The 15821-nt window shown below is 46.0% G+C and overlaps 1 protein-coding gene across 2 annotated transcripts in view; it reads left to right on the forward strand.

The window, feature by feature from the left end:
* CYP2S1 (cytochrome P450 family 2 subfamily S member 1) overlaps positions 1 to 15821 on the forward strand; it is a 68397-nt gene that overhangs the window by 4158 nt on the left and 48418 nt on the right. The gene's annotated exons all lie outside the window — the stretch shown is intronic.

A 15821-nucleotide genomic window follows, 5' to 3' on the forward strand; every position in this document is an offset into this window, starting at 1 on the left:
GTGGGTCCCTGACCCCTGAGTAGCCTAACTGAGAGACATCCCCCACTAGGTGCAGACTGATACCTCACACCTCACACGGCTGGGTACACCTCTGAGATGAAGCTTCCAGAGCAAGAATAAGACAGCAACACTTGCTGTTCATCAATATTCTACCTTCTACAGCCTCCGCTGCTGATACCCAGGCAAACAGGATCTGGAGTGGACCTCAAGCAAACTCCAACAGACCTGCAGCTGAGGGTCCTGATTGTTAGAAGGAAAACTAACAAACAGAAAGGACACCCACACCAAAACCCCATGAGTACATCACCATCATCAAAGACCAAAGGCAGATAAAACCACAAAGATGGGGAAAAATCAGTGCAGAAAAGCTGGAAATTCAAAAAATCAGAGCGCATCTCCCTCTCCAAAGGAACGCAACTCATTACCAGCAATGGAACAAAGCTGGACGGAAAATGACTTTGACAAGTTGAGAGAAGAAGGCTTCAGTCAATCAAACTCAGAGTTAAAGGAGGAACTATGTACCCAGCGCAAAGAAACTAAAAACCTTGAAAAAAGAATGGAAGAATGGATAACTAGAATAACCGATGCAGAGAAGTCCATAAACGAACTGATAGAGATGAAAACCATGACACGAGAGCTATGTGACAAATGCACAAGCTTCAGTAACCGACTCGATCAACTGGAAGAATGAGTATCAGAGATTGAAGATCAAATGAATGAAATGAAGCGAGAAGAGAAGTTTAGAGAAAAAAGAGTAAAAAGAAATGAACAAAGCCTCCAAGAAATATGGGATTACGTGAAAAGACCAAATCTATGTCTGATTGGTGTGTGTGAAAGTGATGGGGAGAATGGAACCAAGTTGGAAAACACTCTGCAGGATATTATCCAGGAGAACTTCCCCAACCTAGTAGGGCAGGCCAACATTCAAATTCAGGAAATACAGAGAATGCCACAAAGACACTCCTCGAGAAGAGCAACTCCAAGACACATAATTGTCAGATTCACCAAAGTAGAAATGAAGGAAAAAATGTTAAGAGCAACCAGAGAGAAAGGTCGGGTTACCCACAAAGGGAAGCCCATCAGACTAACAGCAGATCTCTTTGCAGAAACTCTGCAAGCCGGAAGAGAGTGGGGGCCAATATTCAACTTTCTTAAAGAAAAGAATTTTCAACCCAGAATTTCATATCCAGCCAAACTAAGTTTCATTTCAAGGAGAAATAAAATCCTCTACAGATAAGCAAATGCTTAGAGATTTTGTCACCACCAGGCCTGCCCTACAAGAGACCCTGAAGGAAGCACTAAACATGGAAAGGAACAACCAGTACCAGCCATTGCAAAAACATGCCAAAATGTAAAGACCATCGATGCTAGGAAGAAACTGCATCAACTAAGGTGCAAAATAACCAGCTAATATCATAATGACACGATCAAGTTCACACATAACAATATTAACCTTAAATGTAAATGGGCTAAATGTCCAATTAAAAGACACAGACTGGCAAATTGGATAAAGAGTTAAGACCCATCAGTTTGCTGTATTCAGGAGACCCATCTCACATGCAGAGACACACATAGGCTCAAACTAAAGGAATGGAGGAAGATCTACCAAGCAAATGGAGAACAAAAGAAGGCAGGGGTTGCAATCCTAGTCTCTGATAAAACAGACTTTAAACCAACAAAGATCAAAAGAGACAAAGAAGGCCGTTACGTAATGGTAAAGGGATCAATTCAACAAGATACTAACTCTCCTAAATAGATATGCACCCAATACAGGAGCATCCAGATTCATAAAGCAAATCCTTAGAGACCTACAAAGAGACTTAGACTCCCACACAATAATAAGGGAGACTTTTAACACCCCACTGTAAATATTAGACAGATCAATGAGACAAAAGGCTAACAAGGATATCCAGGACTTGAACTGAGCCCTGCACCAAGGGGACCTAATAGACATCTACAGAACTCTCCACCCCAAATCAACAGAATATACATTCTTCTCAGCACCACACTGCACTTATTCCAAAATTGGCCACATGGTTGGCAGTAAAGCACTCCTCAGCAAATGTAAAAGAACAGAAATTCTAACAAACTGTCTCTCAGACCACAGTGCAATCAAACCAGAATTCAGGATGAAGAAACCCACTCAAAACTGCTCAACTACATGGAAACTGAACAGCCTGCTCCCGAATAACCGAGCATATTTACGGAGTACAGTGTGATGTTTCAATACATGTGTACAATGTGTAAAAATCAGATTAGGGTAATTGGCATATCCGTCAACATAAAATAATAAAAACATAAAATAATATGGGAAAGGAAAGAGTTCCTTTCCTCCAGAGTAGGCAGCAACAAGGTGCCACCTTGGAAGCAGAGAGCAGCCCTTTCCAGACACCAATCCATCTGGTTCCTTGATCTTGGACTTCCCAATTTCCAGAACCATGAGATATAGATTTCTATTCTTTATAATTTACCCATCCGGGCTGGGCGCGGTGGCTCATGCCTGTAATCCCAGCACTTTGGGAGGCCGAAGCAGGCAGATCGCGAGGTCAGGAGATCGAGACCATCCTGGCTAACACTGTGAAACCCCATCTCTACTAAAAATACAAAAGAATTAGCCAGGCGTGGTGGCGGGCACCTGTAGTCCCAGCTACTCGGGAGGCTGAGGCAGGAGAATGGCGTGAACCTGGGAGGCGGAGCTTGCAATGAGCTGAGGTTGAACCACTGCACTCCAGCCTGGGCGACAGAGCGAGACTCTGTCTCAAAAAATAATAATAATAATAATAATAATTTACCCATCCTCAGTTATTTTGTTTTAGCAGCACTAACAACACTAACAGGGCATAGCCAAAAGCCCAGAGGACAGGATCAAAAACTATGGAGAAGGTTTTGTGGGCCTTGAAACCTAATCAAGGAGCTTCAGTTGGAGTTTTTCCATCTGGATTTCAAAAGTGCTTTGAGCTGGTGACTCCTTTTTGTCTTCCATTTTCCCTCTTCTTGAACTTCAATGTCTATAACTGTTATCTTATTGCCTGTCTCATCATTGTATATTGAGAGCAGATAACTTGTTTCTTTACTGCTGAGGGTCCACAGATGTAGTGAAATTATACCATCATCCACACCGGATTTATATTATGAGATTTGGTATTTGTGAGCTGATTATATGCAGGTAAGATTTTAATCTTTGAATTGATGTAATGGAAAAAACTCAGGAACCTCAGGAGGGGAATAATATATTTTGCATGTGAAAGGGACATGAATCTTTGAGGGTGGGAGGGTGGACCAAGGTAGGCAAAATTTCTAAAAATGGTTTCACAAGATATTTCACTGAAATATTTCAAGATATTTCATATTTGGTGCAATATTCTTAAAAACCTGTGAATATGATGATAAATCAGTCCCATATTATTTTATGTTGATAGATATTCTAATTACCCCAATTTGTGGTCATTACACTTGGTACGCATGTATTGAAACATCACACTGTAGTCCATAAATATGTACAATTATTATGTGTCAATTAAAATAATAATAATGATGACAATAATAATAATGAAGAAAGCCCAGGTTCTCTCTCCTTTGGTGCCTATGGAAGATTGAAACCACACAAGCTGCTGCCCATGCAGGAGTACAGTAGGACTTTCACACCACCCTCAGCCTTTAGCCACCATGGAAATCAAGGACCTGTCCCACTCTCCCCAGAGGCCTCATTATGGGAGCAATAAAACTTTCCATGTACTCTCAGTGTGTGTGTGTGTGTGTGTGTGTGTGTGTGTGTGTGTGTGTGTGTGGCATCATCAGTTTTGACACCTGCACCAAATTTTGGGTGGGTGTTCATCTGCCTCTCTGAGTGACTATAACAATTGACACTGTGGATTGTTAGACTCTAACTACCATCACCAGGGGTCTTTCTTCTTTTGCTTTGGCTTGCTAACCTGCTAAGCCACTCCACTACTTGGATACTGAGCATGCATTTTCAGCTGCTGCCTGCTAGCCAGCCTGTGCCTTGAGCGGTGCTGCCTTGTATTTCATTGTTGAGTCTTACTGTGTTGGTAAAGGATTACCTAGGTGCCGAGGCAAGAGACTGAAGACACAAACTGTTTCAGTATAATAAAGAAAATAGTTAGAATAAAATAGTCATAATACAAATTAAATATAGAGATGATTATATTTGGACATTATCAATCGTTAGTACAAACACTTTTAATCACTAGCTTTTAATATTACTCTTTTTGTATTACTGATACAAAAAATATAACTGGTGAGTATAGCTGAAGGGATATTGTGAGAAGTGACCTAGAAGGCAAGAGGTGAGCCCTCTGTCATGCCCGCATAAGGGCCGCTAGAGGGCTCCTAGGTCAAGCGGTAACGCCAGTGCCTGGGAAGGCACCCATTACTTAGCAGACTGTGAAAGGAAATCTCCTCTCCTTGGAGGAGTGAGGGAACACTCTGCTCCACCAGCTTCTTGTGGAAGGCTAGATATTATCCAGGCCTGCCCATAGTCATCCGGAGGCCTAAACCCCACCCTGTGGTGCTGTGCTTCAATGGTCACGCTCCTTGTGGTCTTTCATGTTCCTCCCACGCTCCTGGTTCCTCTTTGAAGTTTGTGGTAGATAGCAGTAGAATAAATAGTGAAAGTCTTAAAGTCTTTGATCTTTCTTACAAGTGCACCGAAGAAAATGCTGACGTACGCTGCCTTCCCTCTCTGCTTCAGCTATCTGAAAGGGAAGGGCCCCCGTCCCACGATCACGTGACTTGCTCGACCTTATCAATCACTTGGCCGACTCACCCTCCTTACCCTGCCCCGCTTGTCTTGTATGCAGTAAATACCAGTGCGCCCAGGCATTCGGGGCCACTACATGTCTCCACGTCTTGGTGGTAGTGATCCCCTGAGCCCAGCTGTTTTTATCTCTTTGTCTTGTGTCATTATTTCTTACAATCTCTCTTCTCCGCACACGCTAAGCCACGTAGGGCTGGACCCTACACTACGGAGCTTACCTTACAGGTTTAGTAAACCTCGGTCAGAAGTTTTGTTAATTAATTGGCATTAAAGGACAGGACGATGGGATTAGGACCCTCTTTAATGTGGCCATGGATCATGTGTCGAAGCCTGGACCTGTCTGTGTGTCTTAGAATGCACTTGTGACTGATGCTAGACTCAGGAAAGAGACTTTTCCCTGCCACCAACTGGCTATGTCACCCAACCAGGCGTTGGGCCCCCATCTGTAGAGCACTCAGGGGGAAGACTATATTTGGTGCAATGTATGAGTCCATTGGGTAGTCATTCAAGAAAGAGCAATCTTTGGAGAGTAAGAGAGAGATGGCCAGGCGTGGTGGCTCACGCCTGTAATCCCAGCACTTTGGGAGGCTGAGGCAGCTGGATCACCTGAGGTCAAGAGTTTCAGATCAGCCTGGCCAAAGTGGTGAAACCCCGTCTCTATGAAAAATAAAAAAATAAAAATAGCTGGGCATGGTGGCAGGCACCTGTAATCCCAGCTACTTGGGAGGCTGAGGCAGGAGAATCACTTAAACCCAGGAAGTAGAGGTTGCAGTGAGCCAAAATCATGCCATTGCATTCCAGCCTGGGCGACAAGAGCAAGACTCCATCTTAAAAAAATAAAAGAAAAAAAAGAAAAGAGCAAGACTCCATCAAAGAAAAGAGAGAAGAGGGAAAAAAGCAGCCATTCGGTGGCATGCTGAAATCCACTCTTCTAAGAGCAGATGGCTCACCAGGACCTCTGTTGCTGCTGCCTATGCCTCTTTTGCAACAAAGACCCTGATGCTCAGGGTTACAGGAAAATCACCCATAGCACCCCTGTTGCTCAGTGAAGGAATTAATTCAAATCTAACTTAAGCCCTATACATCAACCAGGAACATGGGTGATGCACCTAACCCTGACAATACAGATTTGAGGCCCCTGGAGGAAGAAGTGTATAAATATGAGCAGGGCAGAGAAGCCATCCACCCACTCAGAATATATCCAGTGATCAAGAAAACTTTAATCAGTGGATCTCAGGGAGTCCATGAGCTCCTGATATCATATGCAGATTTTGGTCGTATGTGACATTGTGCCTTTTCTTGGAGATGGGCTCAAATGTCATTATATTTATATATTTCTATAGTGGTTAAAAAAACCCCACATAACATAAAACTTACCATATTCACCACTTTAAGTTCCTGCAAGAGGACAGGTAAGCATTAGACTCTCACATTATTCTAGATGGGCCTGGAGCCCTGCACAGGACTTTGCCCACCTGTTTCTCTCCCCTTGTCTATGATCTTGTCTCTCTGTCTTTCTCTTTCTTCTTCCCTGCAAGTCAGCCTTGTAGCTGGGGAGAACACCCACTACACCCTCAACTGCCCTGTGTGCACCTGCATCTTTGCATGTTTGTGTCATTTTGTCCAGTGGTTTCTGCTAAATGCTTCTGCCATGTTTATCCTTATTTATACATCTGTCTGTGTGTGTGTCACTCTGGGTGCATGCTTGAGGTTTCTGTGTGCATGTACGTTTCAGCATGTCCCTGTTGATAGATGAGTTTATGCATGCACAAGGCTTTGTGGGGTGTGTGTTTGTGCTGGATAAGTGGGCATCCATTCCAACTTATGTCTGCACATGCACGTTTGTGTGAGTGCCTGATGAGGTGCATGTGTGTTCATGCCACTGTTCCTGAATGCTTGCCAGTCTCTGTCTGTCTGTGCGTGTAGCCTGAGTGCACACGTGCTTTGGGATATGCCACTTGGGGGATGTCTATGACGTGCATTTCTGGGTCCAGCTAGATGTGGATACTCAACAAATGTGCATATGCACGTATGTGTGTACGTGTGCACAACTGGTTGACTACATACAAGTGTATGGATGTTTTTGTGCACGTATTCTGGTCATTCACCGTGCACGTAGGCCATGCTGTGTACATATGAACATCTGATACTTGCCTGTACCTGTCTGTGTTTGGATTCAAATAATAGCCCTAGCCCAGCTCTATTTCTCTTACAAAAAAAAAAAAAGTGTGAAGTTTTTAAGAGCAGGATTGTAAGTCTGTGAGGTGGATTTTATCATCTTCATTTTGCAAATGAGTTAGGTAAGGCCCCAAAAGTTGTAAATGTCTTGCTTATGACTTCCACAGCTAATGAGGGCAGAGCCTGGGAATAATCTTGTGACGGTAAATATCATGCTTTAAATCACCTCTTTGGACGGCCAGGCCCCACCTCTTTTTCTTTATGAGATATTAGAAGAACTACCTTTAATATTAATTCTATTTTAATATTAATAGGGATATTAATTCTATTTTCCATATGCCACTTGGATTCTCTGGATACTTACGTACACAGAAGCTCACACTTGTACATTGATATGTCTACACAAAAGGGATTACTGTGTAGTAAGAAACATTTAGAGATTACCAAATGTGTGGTTTGAGAGTCTTATTCCAATGCGCTAGAACTTTAATGGAAATTTAATGAAATTATCTCAACTGAGAGATGAATGTAAGGAAGGGTTTATGCTAGAATGACTAACGGGTGGATGGATGAAAGACTTAATAGATGGGTGAAGGGTTAATCGATGGATGGATTGAAATAGATAAATAATGATTGGAAAGGTGGATGTAAATATTAGTAAGTTGTTGAATGATGAACGAGTTAATGAATGGATGGATGGAATATTGGATAGATGGATAAATGGAAAGTTAATTGGTCCATATGTAGATAATAGAGTGAAAGATATTTATATAGAAGAAATAATGAATGGATATTTTTATAAATTTATGGCTATATGGACAGAAGGATGAAAAGGTAAAAGGATGGATGGATAGATAGACAGACAGATAGATAGATAGATAGATAGATAGATAGATAGATAGATAGATAGATAGATGGAAAGAGTGTGGTGAGCCTGCCTGGACAGCCTGGGACAGGCTGGAATGTATCAGGAGGTGGATAAGAGATACTGAGACCTGTGGCTGGGATGAGGAGATCCCTGGTGCTGATGTATAGGTGTTGGGAGTGTAAATCTTTTGCATTTTTCTCTAGTGGGTGGGGTAATGACTTATGGAATTTTCAGACACACTATAGTGACCAAGAAGTGCCACACATACACACACACACACACACACACACACACACAATAGGGCACAACCAGCAAAGCACTTTCTTGTTGAATTCCAGAGCCAGTGGGCTGGGGAGGAAGCCAGGCATCCCTCCTTCTGCTCTCAAAGGCCTCTGTTTTGGGGCTTTAGAAACTGGATTCCTCAGGCCTCAGCCCAGCTGAGTTGGGGGCTCCCCAAAACCTCCACTGACATCTTGATTCCACTTCTTTTCACCTTTTCTGGAGGCTGAGGGAGAGCCCTGAGGCCTGCCTGTCCCCTTTGGGAAGCTCCACCTGACTGCAGCCTCTGTCTCCCAGCCTGAGACTCTCAACTCTCTCTGGTTCTGTATGATTCATTCTCTGACCTTCCCCTGGGGAGGGAGGCAGTGGTCTGACCTACCCGCCCAATTCAGTAGCCGTGGAGCTGGGGGAGGTATATATGAGGCCAAATTGATGGATAAGTGAGAAGAAAGAAAATCTTCCTTCCTGATCTCCTCCTTATCCCTCACCCCCATCCTCTGGAATCATAACAATTACATAATCACCTCCACCTTACTCCTTCCCACAGGCAGAGAGCCAGAAGGGGAGGTATCTGGGCAAAGAGCATCGGTAAGTAAGAAGAGAGCAAGAGAAAAGCTTCCAGGGGGACAGAAAGGAAGAGAAAGAGGCAGAGAGAGAGAGAGAGAGAGAGAGAGAGAGAGATGGAGAGAAAGAGACAGAGACAGGGAGAGAGAAAGAAAGACAGAGATCACCAGGGAGATATGTGGGAGAGAGAGAGACAGGGAAAGAGATGGAGAGAGAAATGAAAAGAGACAGAGACACAGACACCAGGGAGAGATTGGGAGGAGAGAGAAAGAGCACGAAGGAGAGATGGAGGGGGGGGGAGGAGAGAGACAGAGAGATGGAGAGAGAGAAAGAGAGATCAAGAGCACCAGGGAGAGATGGGGGGGAGAGAGATGGAGAGAGAGAGATGAAGAGAGAGAGGACGCAAGGGAGAGACAGAGAGAGGCAGAGGTGGGGGAGGAGAGAGAGCTGGAGAAAGAGAGAGAGCATCAGGGAGAGATGGGAAGAAAGGGAGAGACAGAGAGAATCAGGGAGAGACAGAGAGAGAAAGAAAAACAAAGAGCCAGAGAGAGAGAAGGGGGAGAGGAAGGGAGGGAAAGAGGGGAAGGAGAGGGAGGGAAGGAAGAAGGTGGGAAGGGATGGAGGGAATAACTGGGACCCAGTGAAACAGGGAGAAGGAATCTGAGAAAGACACAGGACACCATCAGAGAGAGAAGCAGACAGAGATGGAAAGAGGAGCACAGAGAGAAAGGAAGAGGTGGACAGAGAGATGCTCACTCAGAAAGGTGTAGATGGAGATATAGACAGACCCAGAGCCCTGGAAAGATCTAGACAAGTGAAAAAGAGTCTCAGAGGGGAGAGTCAGAGAAGTACAGAGTGACTGATCTAGAAGTTCAAAGAGAAGGACAGAGAGACACAGGAAAAGAAGAAACAGCCCAATGAAGGAGGCAGAGACTTGCCTGGGGCAGAATCGGAGGGTGGCAGCAGGGAGGAGAAATACCGTCCGATTTCGGGGGTGGGTGGCCCTGCCCAGACATGCCAGCGTGGCCTGGGAAGCCTTGTGAGCAGCCAGCATGTCATTATTTTTCTAGTACCTCTTGTGCGCCAGGCCCTGACAGACCCAATCTCTTTTAATCCCAACGACAAGCCTCAATGATAATCATTACAGCTCATTCTTACAGCACACAATACCCCAGACGCTTTTTGCAAGTGCCAAAAGCTCTTTGCACCTGCCTCACCAAATCATCAAACAGCCCCACATGAGAGGCGCTACCATGATCTCCCTTCACAGAGGCAGAAATAAGGCACACAGAGGGCTTAAGTCACTTCTCAAAGGCACCAGCATGGAGCTGGGATTCAACATCCAGGCACTCTGGCTCCAATTGGCGATGTTGTCTTTTTCATTCCTGAGAGACAGAGAGCTGAGAACTCTAAAGATGTGGCCCCCAGATTTGGAGAAGTGGGAGTTCTTATGCAAGTGTCAAAAGATCAACCAGAGGAGCCGATGAATACCCTGAAATAGTCGTGCAGCTGGGTGTCATCGTGCCTACCTAGAAAAACTGTGTGCAAGTATTTTGGACCCCTTGAAGGCTCAGCTCTTATTTATTCCACAAATATTTATTGTGAACCCTACTAAGTGTCAGGCACTTGTCCTGGTGGGTGGGGGAACCCACAGGGACCAAAGCAAACCACGACAGCAGTAGTAATTAAATAAATGAGAACCAGGCAGCCTCAATGACTCACACCTGTTATCTCAGCACTTTGGGAGGCTGAGGCAGGTGGATCACCTAAGGTCGGGAGTTCGAGACCAGCCTGACCAACATAGAGAAACTCTGTCTCTACTTAAAAAAAAAAAATGCAAAATTAGCCAGGCATGGTGGCACATGACTGTAATCCCAGCTACTCAGGAGGCTAAGGCAAGAAAATCACTTGAACCCAGGAGGCAGAGGTTACAGTGAGCCGAGATTGCACCATTGCACCCCAGCCTGGACAACAAAAGTGAAACTCCATCTCAAAAAAAAAAAAAAAAAAAGAATTCCAGAAGCTTCGGTAATTAATATATAAGCCAGAAAGGAATTCCCAAGCTGATCTGTGGAGTCCTACCCAAAGTTGACCCCAGCTGCCTTGCTGCCTGTGAGCTGTCTCCCGTCTACCCACCTCCTCCTTTTCCATCCCTTCTGCACTCCCCTATCTCAGCATCTGGACGTACTTGAGAAAGCCCTGTGGTTTATTTGCAAAGTGCTCACCGAGGAAGGGCAGAGGCCAGGGCCTAGGAGAGAGGCAGCCGTGGGAGGTGGGATGGCCCCAGAGCCAGAGTAACAAGAGGCCACTGAGGACAATGAGGAGTGAGAAGGCTGAGGGCGCCGTGGTCCTCATTCCACCCACTTTCCACTCTGCTGTTGCTCTTAAAAGACATGTTGCTCTATTGTTCTATTTCTGTGGTTGGTGTGGGAAGATGTGCCATGCATTTGCACTGGCAGAGTCCCTGCTAACTTTTCAGAGGCTACAAGGAGCCCAAAGGTGGCAGGTGCTGCAGAGACCAACAGATTAGCATCTCAGGGCTGAGTCCCAGAGCCAGCTTCCCATTGGTCACAGCCTGGCTGATGTAGCCTTGTGATAAAGATATTAAACTTGCAGCACCTCCCTCAGGAAAGGGTGGTGATCCTGCTGGTGGAATGTGTGGAGGCTGGGTTTATTTATTTATTTATTTATTTTTGAGATGGAGTCTCTCTTTGTCACCCAGATTGGAGTGCAGTGGTGGGATCTTGGCTCACTGCAACCTCTGGCTTCTGCATTCAAGCCATTCTCCTGTCTCAGCCTCCCAAGTAGCTGGGACTACAGGTGTGCACCACCACACCCAGTTAATTTTTGTATCTTTTTTAGTTGATACAGGGTTTCAGTATGTTGTCAGGCTGGTCTCCAAACCCTGACTTGAGGTGATCCACCTACCTCGGCCTCCCACAGTGCTTATAGGCATGAGCCACCGCATCCAGCCTGGAGGCTGGATTTAGACTGGCTCCACTGCAAGAATAGCGCTAAGCTTTACCAAAAGGTTGCATTGCAGCACAGGGGATCGAGAGTAACTGGCAGGCAGAATTGGGGGCATCCTGGGCCCTTTGGGGATGAGAATTTATTCTGGGTCTCAGAAGAAAGTGGGATATGGAGGAAACATAGTCTGATGGAGGAGGCCTAGCTCCATTTTGGGAGGGCTGTGGGGGTAGGGGATGCTGATTAGCCACTCATTCATCCATTCATTCCTCAGCAAATATTTTGAACACCCGTTATATGCCACATGCTGTGTTGAGAGTACAGTGATGAGCAAGACAATGGTTTGGCCCTTCACAGAGTTGGCATTGAGGTGAGAGAGGCATTCTCACCAACATTCCTTCCAGAAAAATCCCTAGGGACCTAACAACAAAAGACTCCCACACGAAATGGCACAGATCACCTCTTGACCTGGGGAGGTCAGGCTTTAGAGAGGTTTATTTAATTCTCAGAGGATTCGAAGGAACATATCAGAGAATCCAAAGCACCAGTGCAGAATCCCACAGCTCAGGGAACCTGGGCCAAGGAGGCTTTTGACAGAGGGAAGCAGTAGGAAGAGGCAGCTGGGAACGAGGATGGGGGAAGACTACAGCAGTGTGTGACTGTGGTCTACAACAGGCACGACCCTCAAAAATAGCGTTCAACGTGAAAGCAACTAGACACAAAAGATCACCTATTACGCTTCTGTCCTCCAGACCCCAGAATGGTAGATCCACCAACAACTCGCACTATGCACCTGGAAAAGCCATAGACACTCAATGCCACCCCGTGAAGGCAGCCAGGAGCAGGGCTGTACTCTGCAAGCCACAGCGGCAGGGCTGCCTGAGGTCACAGGAACCCACCTCTTGCATCAGCGCCACCTGGATGTGAGATATGGCGTCAAAGGAGATCATTTTGAAGCTTTAAGATTTGACTGCCCTGCTGGATTTTGGACTTGCATGGGGCCTATAGACCCTTCGTTTTGGCCAATTTCTCCTTTTTGGAATGGGTGCATTTACCCAGTGGTTGAACCCCCTTTGTATCTAGGAAATAATTAACTTGCTTTTAATTTTACAGGTTTATAGTCAGAAGGGACTTGCCTTGGATCAGATGAGGACTTCTGAGACTGTGGACTTCTGAGTTAATGCTGAAATGAGTTAAGGCTTTGGTGGGTGGTTGGGAAGGCATGATTTGTTTTGAAATGTGAGGACATGAGATTTGGGAGGAGTCAGGGTGGAATGATACAGTTTGGCTGTATCTCCACCCAAATCTCATTTCAAAATATAGTTCCCATAATCCCCACATGTCGTGGGAGGGACCCAGTGGGAGGTAATTGAATCATGGGGGTGGATTTTCCCATGCTGTTTTGTGATAGTGAACAAGTTTCACGTGATCTGATGGTTTTACAAAGGGCAGTTTTCCCTGCACACACTCTCTCTCTTGCTTGCCGCCATGTAAGATGTGTCTTTGCTCCTCATTTGCCTTCTGCCATGATTGTGAGCTCTCCCCAGCTACGTGGAACTGTGAGTCCATTAAACCTGTTTTTCTTTATAAATTACCCAGTCTCAGATACGTGTTCATTGGCAGCATGAGAATGAACTAACACACCAACCCTATAGAGTCATTGTGGGGATGGACATGAGACTCAATATGCCAGGGGATGGAGACATTATAAGTGTCTGATGAAGTGTAATTGACACAGGGAGAGACGTAGACATTCAGAGAGAGGTGGAGGGAGCTAGAGACAGGCCCAGGGAGCTGGACATGGGCCAGGGGAGCTACAGACTACTGATGGACTGCTGAAGCTAGAGACATGTCAAGGGGGCTAGAGACTGGCCCAGGGAGGTAGAGATTGTCAGGGAGCTAGAGATAGGCCAGGGAGCTAGAGATGGGCTGATGGAGCTAAAGAGGGCTGAGGAAACAGGAATCGCTCAAGCCAGCTGAGAAGCTGAGGGAAATGCTTCATGAAGGATCAAAGCTGGACCTCCCAGGCCTCCTCCTGCCTCTCCCCAGATTTGTGGGAGCTTGCAGGGATTAATTCCTCGTCCTGATTTGCCTGGCCTTAACTCAAGTAGCGCTGAGATTGCAGTTTTCTGGACAGAGTACCTATACTAGGCCATTCTTGTCTTGCTATAAAGAAATACCTGAGACTGGGTATTTTATGAGGAAAAGAGGTTTAATTGACTTATGATTCTGCAGGCTATACATGCATGGTGCAGGCATTTGCTCAGCCTCTGGGGAAGCCTTAGGGAGCATTTACTGACAGCAGAAGGCAGAGCAGAGCAGGCAGGTCACATGGTGAGAGCAGAAGCAAGACAGAGAGTGGCAGAGAGGGGCCACGCTTTACAACAAGCAGATCTCGCAGGAACTCACTATCAAGAGGACAGAACCAAGCCATGAGGGATCCGCCCCCATGACCCAAATGCCTCCCACCAGGTCCCACCGCCAACATCGGAGACTACAATTCAACAAGAGATTTGGGCGGTGACACATATTCAAACTACATCAGTACCATAGTGCAACTACTGAGACTAAAGTCACCCCAAATCCCAGCACCTCCACTTATGTGTTGTGTGACCCTGGACCATTGGCTCAATCTCTCTGAGCCTCAGTCTCCTATATGATGGGCATAATGATACTGCCTAAGCTATGTGGTTGTGAGGATCCAGGAAGTTGATGGTACATAGTAAACAGAAATTTTAGCTATTTTGATGATTATTACAACCAGATGTCTATTCCAGTGCCAAAGCCCAAATGATCTCATAAAACCCGTTAGGTCACATTCCCCCTCTACTCAAAACTCCCCCATTGGCTCTCATCTCACTTGGAGTAAAAGCCAAAAGCATTTGGCCTAGCCCCAAACCCCTCTCTGAGCCCATCTCCTACACTCTCTTCCTAACTCACTCCAGCACTCTTGGCTTCCTCCATATCCTTGCGGATTCCAGGGTTTCTCCCACCTCAGCACCTTTGCACCGGCTGTTCCCTCTGCCTGGAATGCTCTTCCCTCAGACTTCATCACAACTCTCTTCTTTCTCTCCTTCAGAACTTGCTCAGAAGTCACCTTCTCAGAGGAGCCCTTCCCTGGCCCCCATATGCACAACTAGTTACACAATTTAAAGGGGAGTGTCTGTCTGGTTTGGTTTGAGTAGGGTATTTGCGTCTGTCGGGGGGAGTAAGTGGTAGATGTCACAGGGGAGCCACAACTATTTGGGCTGGTGGCACGGGGGTAAAAGATTGTACCAAAACAGTTGTAGATAAAGAAAGGCAGATGTATTAGAGAATGTATGAAAATACGTTGCCCGGGAATGAGGACGGAGAGGTGACGGAGACAGAGCCTGTGGAAGAATTCTGAGCAGAGAAGGGACTCGCTCTGATTTATGTTTTAAAAAGATGTCTGTAGCTGCAGACCTGTCTGTGCCCAGGCAGCCTCTGAGGCAGGTGTGGGCAGGGGAGGGGCCCCAAAGGTTATGTTCTCCAGTCCCCACAGGAGCAGGGTGACAGGCTTGGGTTCCCACCCATGCTTTAGGCTCTGAGCCCAGAATGTAGGGGAGAGGACTGTCAGCGTTCACCTGGCTTCTACCCAACTCAGTCCTTGAGTAAGACCGGTGATGCAGAGAGAGCTTGCGCAGTGGATAATTCAGAGATCCCTGTTTGGTAACATCAGCGGCAGGATTTGCTCTCTGCTGCCTCCCTGTGGAGTGGTGAGTTTATAGCAAGGATGGTCCTTCCAATCTGGATCTTCAGGATTCAGTTCAGATGACGCCACCTGTCCTGGCTTAATTATTAACAGCACCTCTTGGACTCTCAAAACAATCCTGGTGTGGACTATAAATTACATGATCTCAAATTGTAATTCACTTTGATCTTATAGCCCGGTTATTATATCCCCCCAAAAGTTGATTTACAAGCTTCAAAGAGTAAATAACGTCATAAATAGGTTGAATGTTAGAATTGTGAATTTCAGCCTGGCGCGGTGGCTCAAGCCTGTAATCCCAGCACTTTGGAAGGCTGAGGCGGGCGGATCACCTGAGGTCAGGAGTTCGAGACTAGCCTGGCCAACATGCCAACATGGCAAAACCCCGTCTCTACTAAAAATACAAAAATTAGCCAGGCATGGTGGCAGGTGCCTGTAATCACAGCTACTGGGGAGGC

This window comes from Macaca mulatta, chromosome 19 (assembly GCF_049350105.2).
Source record: "Macaca mulatta isolate MMU2019108-1 chromosome 19, T2T-MMU8v2.0, whole genome shotgun sequence".
Lineage (NCBI taxonomy): Eukaryota > Metazoa > Chordata > Mammalia > Primates > Cercopithecidae > Macaca > Macaca mulatta.